Genomic DNA, 6,636 nt, shown 5'->3' with positions numbered 1-6,636 from the left:
ATGTCAAGCACACAGCAAATGAAGTCCAGAACATCCCTCAAATCAATTTCATTTTATTTAGTAATTTCATTCTTGCTTTCAAGTCCCAATGAATACAGAAAGCAGGTGTCTGCCTCACTAATCTTAGCCCTGGGTTTAATAATTCAAAATTGGGTCTCCTAAGAAAAAGTCTCTAAGGAAAACAATGTAGAATATGGCAAGCTTTCCCTAATGAAGAATTGGGTGAGAAATTTGCAGTATCTCCGAGATAAAGGGAAGTACTTTGGAGTTCTGCAAAGCATGACTAGAGGCCATGGACTTCCTCTGAACTTGCCTACAAGCACCTGTTTAGGAAGGATACCAACCTTCATCTTTAGATGCCAAAGGAAGAAATCTCAGTATCTTTCTTGAAAACTCACTGCATCACACACACACACACACACACACATATATGAATATATCACTTACCGCAGCTAGCACGTTAAGCATATGGGATATAAAATAGTCACACAAGCAATGGTATATAGAGTCCATCTTAAACTAATTACTGGAGATAAGCAGAAATAACACAATTTATAACCATTGCACTGTTTCTGGTCACTTTTAGTGTAGAATTTTTCTGCAGGTTGGTGACTCTTTTGCAGGCTGAAAACTTATCTGCAAGGTAATAAATGATTTCCTCAGAATTTGTACTGTAGTGGGATTTTTACTTTGTGTTATTTGAGGTTTCCGTTTATCTTCACTTAAAGCTATTGGAAATCTGTATGAGATTTCCAGAAGGAGTTCTTGGTCAACCGTTGGTTGAAACAGGATGATACTAGCTGTCCTTTTAACGGTTTTCTTTTTTAAAATTAATCTCTACACCCAGTGTGGGGCTTGAACTCCCGTTCCTGAGATCAAGAATCACATGCTCTACTGACTGAGCCAGCCAGGCACCCCTTAACTGCTACCTTAATTAGCTTAAGACCGTGATTCCCACTATATAGCAATGTTGAAGTAATTATCTAAACCTACCCAAACTGTTCTCAAACTGTTCAATGGGACATAGGATAAACAACAGGGACCTTAGTATGTTCATCCTGCACATTTCCAAGAACCAAGCAAGCAGCATGCAGCCTTTTGAGTTCACAGGTTGATACATTTTTTAAAGTATCTTTACCGAACTAATTTGACATGGCAAGCTTTTTATTTTACCAAGGGTACACAGTAGAAGGAATGACATAAAAGTTTAAAACGGCAATTTTGAAACTGGAAAAAACTTTTGAAGTCCCCAGCCCATCCTTCTCTTTTTCCTGTTTTGCCTCCAACTGGCACCCATCCTTGGCTGGGCATTCAGCAATGTGGGGACGGACTTCCAGGACCAAGCTTCCTGGACCCTGGACTCAGGTCCATGGAGCACAGCTCACACATACTGACTGCCACTCCAACCCCTACTGCCCCCCCCCCACTGACCACCCCCTATCCCCCACTATTGATGCTGGATGGGTGTCTTTCTCTACAAACTACACTGCCGCCCCTACCCCATTCCCAGGACTCACTACCACTGTTACCTTTGACAGCCAAAGGGCACAATCCACTAGTTTAGACCCTCATTTACATGTCCTTTGTTCCTTTCCTCTCCTTTAACTTACCGATATTTAATAAAAATTTAATTAGTAAAAGCTCCTTCAAGGGTACAAAGCTACTTTATTTGGACAGTTTGCTGCATTCACACAGAAAAGCTCAATATACATTTCCAGTCAGCCCAATCCCGAGCACTTGGTAATTACAGCCAAAGCTTCAGAAACTCTTACTGAAGACACAGCCCCTATTCAGTCGTTTTACATGTGGAAAACAAACACATGTAAAAGTAGCTTCTAAGAATGCTTTGCACATTACATGAAAAGTAAAAATATTATATACTTTAAATTTTTACTCAAAAAATAATTTCAAACTATTAGGTTTAAAATACTGAGACCACTTAAGTTTAATATTTATTAGAGCAAGAATCAGAAAATTGTTACACACAGTATATACTCTTTTACACAAAATACATTTGCACGTTTCTGAAAGCCACTTGTAAAAATTATTTTTGGAGTAATATCACATTTTGCACATCACGGTAATTTGGTAGTGTTTTTAAGAGATACTCTTTATTTTGTTTAAAGTAAGACATACCAGGACAGTCAATGTGGATTCATGGTTACCCTGAAATGTGGTCTATTTTTGGACAAGTCTTGCTTTCAAAATCCTATTGACATGATGACTTTCTCTGCATGTGCCCAGCTTTGACTAGGGTCCAGGGCAGGACACAAAGATCTTGGTAACTTGGCCTCATGAACTCATGACCCCAGAACTAGGAAGCTCTCACAGAGGTCAGCTGTGGTTTTCTCTGTACCTATGGCACCATGAGGTCTACTCCTGGCTTCAAGAGAGTCAGCTGCTGGAGAGGAAGAGGGCCCCCACACCCAACAGAGTGCCCAGCACAGGGCAGAGGTACAAAGGAGACGACAGTCAACACCGCAGCTCTAAATACAGTGCTGTGAATTTCTATAGGCACACTTTGCACAGCCCAAATCCCCAAGTCTAGATCTGCTTTATTTCTAGACCAGAACGTGCAGGAAGGGAGATGGAGAGCAAAGGACATAAGTGGACTCTTTTACAGTAAGCTGACTTGCAAACCTCCCATTACGGGCCAGACAAAACATGGCAACGGGAAGGAAGAAGCCTGAAATGGTGGGGTTTTCATTCTATCTTGACCTAATCAAGGGGCTCAAACTTAGGCAACATTGAGAAAGGCTGAAAAGGAAATGCAATACAATTGCCTGGGAGGGATTAAGCGGGATGGATTTAACAGGATGCTGGAATCCTGTATGCTCCACATTTCCCCCACCTTTAAGTCAATGGTGCAGAAACGGATGGCCAGGGAACAAGAATCGGGGCACAGATGGGCTCGGGTGCCTTTCTCGGGAGACATGCAAAGCATGGGGGAGACAGGTGCTAAAAAAGCCCCCCTCCCAAAAAAAAAAAAAAAAAAAAAAAAAAAAAAGCCCCCAACACTATATTCCCAGGGGAAATTTACAAACACCTTTGAGTCCAGAACATGACGTCTAACTTCCAGTCCTGTGCAAAGCCCTGGGCTCTCTCCATCAGTGTGAGCTAGTCACCAGCAGGCTGTTCTGACAGAAAGGTTTTAGAGGCCAGAGTATGCTCTCTTATGGCAAAGATACATTTCATGAGGTGGTTTTCTTGCTCTATAGGTCCAGGCCATAAAACAGTCAAATTGTTTCATGTACAAAAGCAATGCAGTCTACGATGTTTCCAAAGTGTGCTGCAGTTGTCAATCTGACTGTGCTCTTCCATCTGTTTACTCAATCCCCAAATCAGTTTCTTCAGATTTCTTCATTTTTCAAGGATGATCTTCTCAGCAAAGCTGTTTTTGGCAGGAAAGTCACAATGAACAACATAACAAGCAGGGGATCTGAGATTCCAAAGTGAAGATTAGAGCCATTCAAATAGAATTTTCTGTCAAAACACATTTCTAATAAGATAAATCAAATGTATCCATTCTGCGTCAAAATAGAACCGAAGACAGTTTTGCCTAATCTTATAAATGGCTTAATAAGGTTCGGAAACAATCATACATTCAGGAACTTGAAAGGAATGGAGAAGGAATTATCTGGGAATCTCAACAATTTTCCTGAGAATGTGTTATAAATTTCAGAGTCACAAAGTTACAGAATCGCAAGTTCCCAGTTACTATGTTAATTGGAAATACACATTTTATACCATTAATGTGACATCCTAACATATGAGAAAAAAAGGGGAGACTTAGGTAGAAAACTTTTATAATAATTAGGGATTTTAGAAGAAATATGTCCATTTAAAAAACAAAACATCAATACTCAACTTACTATGGAGTAAACGCCCCTACACCGGCAGGAAGCAGGTACTACCTAGAAGGCTGTGCCATACTTTTGAGCCTCAGCTCTATTTTTACCACTGTACTTGTGGGGCAGCTCTTTGTAGTCAAGGTTTGCTCCGTTATATTACAAAGCTCTGGACTTGTGGCTTCAGTTCAATGGAACAAGGCAGTATAAACATCCTTCAAGATTTGAAGCTCCCTTCAAAGGCCACAGAGAACCCCTGACAGAATGACAATAAAGTCAAAGCAAGGTCAGAAGAAAAATGAAGATGATATTTTAGATCAGGGCTTCCTGACCTGACAACCAGGGCAGTCTCTCTACCCTCAGAAATTACAGTCTTGTTGGGGAAAGTTACCCTCGTTTATTAAGGGGTCTAAAGGTACCAAAATACAAAGAACCATTCATTGTTCTAGGCTCACTTTCTCTGTGGGTCCCTATGTACTTACTGTACAAAAATTTACAACACTCTGTTCCTCCTCGGGGAAACTGAGTCAGACTTCTAAACTTTCACAGTGATGTGCCAGACTATGGAATATGGTGACCCATGAAGGTACAGATTTTCCCACTAAAATTCTGTTACAGTACAACTAAGGACAACATTAAACAAAAGTCACGTTTTATTTAGAAGTTTCTAGAAAGCAACCATCAAATACTGATTACATTCATGCCATCACTTCTCTATTATGCTCTGTATTCTACATTACTTTCTAAAGTTATACAACAGGGACAAAAGATCCTTTTTTAATAATATTTTCTCTAATATTGAAGACACTTATTTTGAATGATGTTCATCTTTGAGCTGCACACCCATTTATAACATGCTAAAATAAAAGTCAAACTCACTGTTAAGAAACACACTAATATTTCCCCAGATCAACTGTCACTAGCCTTAAAATACTACTGCATGCTAGTGTGAACTACCCAACTGAATATTAGAATGTCTGCTGTCCCAGGGATTTCATATAAAGCCTCATAATCTCTCCAGGAACTTAATTTCCCTCACACCTTAGGTTAACTATGTAAGAGTATATCCCCCATCCTCACCACCATTTTTTATTCTTGGGCTCTTAACTTTTTCCCTCTCTTGGGTCTCTTTCCTTTGTACGCAAAGTGTTCAGAATTTAAGAAGGCTTTTAAAATATTCATTCCAGTAGAGACCAAGTTTTTTTTCTGTCTGCCTTATTCCTTTTGGGTATATCAAATGCCGAGGCCCAGTCAATATTGTGGCTGGAATTGTCTTAGAGGAAACACCTCTATTGACAAAAGTATCACAGAAGCAGGGTTTTTAAAAAGCTAGCAGCAAATAGGCAATGCACATTTAAATTAAAATGTAATTTGATTTTTAAAAATCTCATGTTTTCGTTGTGCCATCTATTAAATATATATCAGTCAAATCTTCTTAAAGCAAAGGGGTGAGGGTTATGCTACAGGGTATCTTATTTAGCTTCTAGAAGCCTTCTAATAGAAATGTTATGAAAACTTTGGTTATACACAAACTTTCACATTATTGGATAATCTACCAATAATAAAACTTGCAATAAACAAATACATTAACATTCTACTGAGCTACCAGTCTCTATAGTTCCTTGAATGAATTCTCCTCTTTCAAGTTGTTCTAAAGACAGTCTTAAAAAGCAATCTTTCCCCAATTTTGGTCAGAGGTGTAAGGAGGCTGTTGTATTTGACTATCAAAAAAAACTGCCTCCACAAAGTTCCTCAAATCTCTTCATCCCAGCAGTCAACCATGGACTCACCCAGGTACTGCCTGATTCTCCTGTCAAATAACAAGTTCTCCAGGTACTCCTCTGGTCAAGCATACCCTAGAGTTCATATTCTGGGTCTACATGAAAATGAGTTTATGGTTTTAAAATAGTGTGTTCAGGTACGTGGAATAGAGCTAACTTGCAAATTTTTAAGGGGAAGTATTCCTTCTTGGAGATTCAAAGTTTTGTTTTTCCTCCTTCCCTTTTATACTAATACTATCTCTTGGTCATTTTACTTCGCACTGATTCATGCACCCAACAATAGGGGAGAGAGGGAACAACTCTTTTTCCTCATTAGCACTTCTGTCCTATATAATAATATCCAATTCAAAAATCAGCAGCATTTGGTCACAAGTGTATTTGGATAAAATCTGCATATTCTAATACAGACCATTCTGAGGTCATTTCCAGGCTGAAATTCTATAATGACTATTCATAGGACTGTCACTTGTCTCCTCCTGATCATTAATTACCTCTGGTCTAAGTAAGCTACCCTGCAAGGTAGATAGAAAGGAAAAGGAGCTGACCAACACAGCATGGGAGGATGACATAACCTGCCTGGGAAAACATGGCAGCCCCCAAATCTTCAAACTATAACTATCTCCAGAGAATGACACTAATACTGGTAGATGAGAATTTGAGACATGCATGTCAACTGAGAAACACAAAATTATAGTATCTGTTCTTCTATAGACTTTTTTTTTATTAAAGCTACTGATTGTCCTAGTAAGTCATTATATACACAAAGCAATAATTTCCAGAGTTCCTAAATATTTCCAACACACTCAACTTAGGGATCCAAGATTCTGAACATGCCATCACCAAAAAAAATTGCAAACCTAAAAAACAAAAAGGAAAAAAAATTAAACAATGTCAAAAGGAAAAAACTTTCTTAGAAAAGGTCAATATTTACTTTTTATTTTTCAAAATGACACTTTAAAGTTAATGTTTCTCATCTTACAGTTATAAGCTCTAAAGTCTAACATTAA

The 6,636-nt window shown here is 38.7% G+C and overlaps 1 protein-coding gene across 1 annotated transcript in view; it reads right to left on the bottom strand.

Annotated features, from left to right (window-relative positions):
• Nucleotides 1-1,939: 1,939 nt before the first annotated feature.
• LOC102151320 (XK-related protein 6-like) overlaps nucleotides 1,940-6,636 on the bottom strand; it is a 94,262-nt gene continuing 89,565 nt past the window's right edge. Inside the window, exon 4 of the mRNA XM_038573020.1 lies at nucleotides 1,940-6,486. The gene's annotated coding sequence lies outside the window, so the exon portion shown is untranslated. The remainder of the gene's footprint in view (nucleotides 6,487-6,636) is intronic.

The sequence above is a fragment of the Canis lupus genome, chromosome 25 (assembly GCF_011100685.1).
Source record: "Canis lupus familiaris isolate Mischka breed German Shepherd chromosome 25, alternate assembly UU_Cfam_GSD_1.0, whole genome shotgun sequence".
Taxonomy (NCBI): Eukaryota; Metazoa; Chordata; class Mammalia; order Carnivora; family Canidae; genus Canis; species Canis lupus.
Note: the sequence above shows the minus strand (reverse complement) of the source record. Positions and strands in the feature narration are given on the sequence as shown.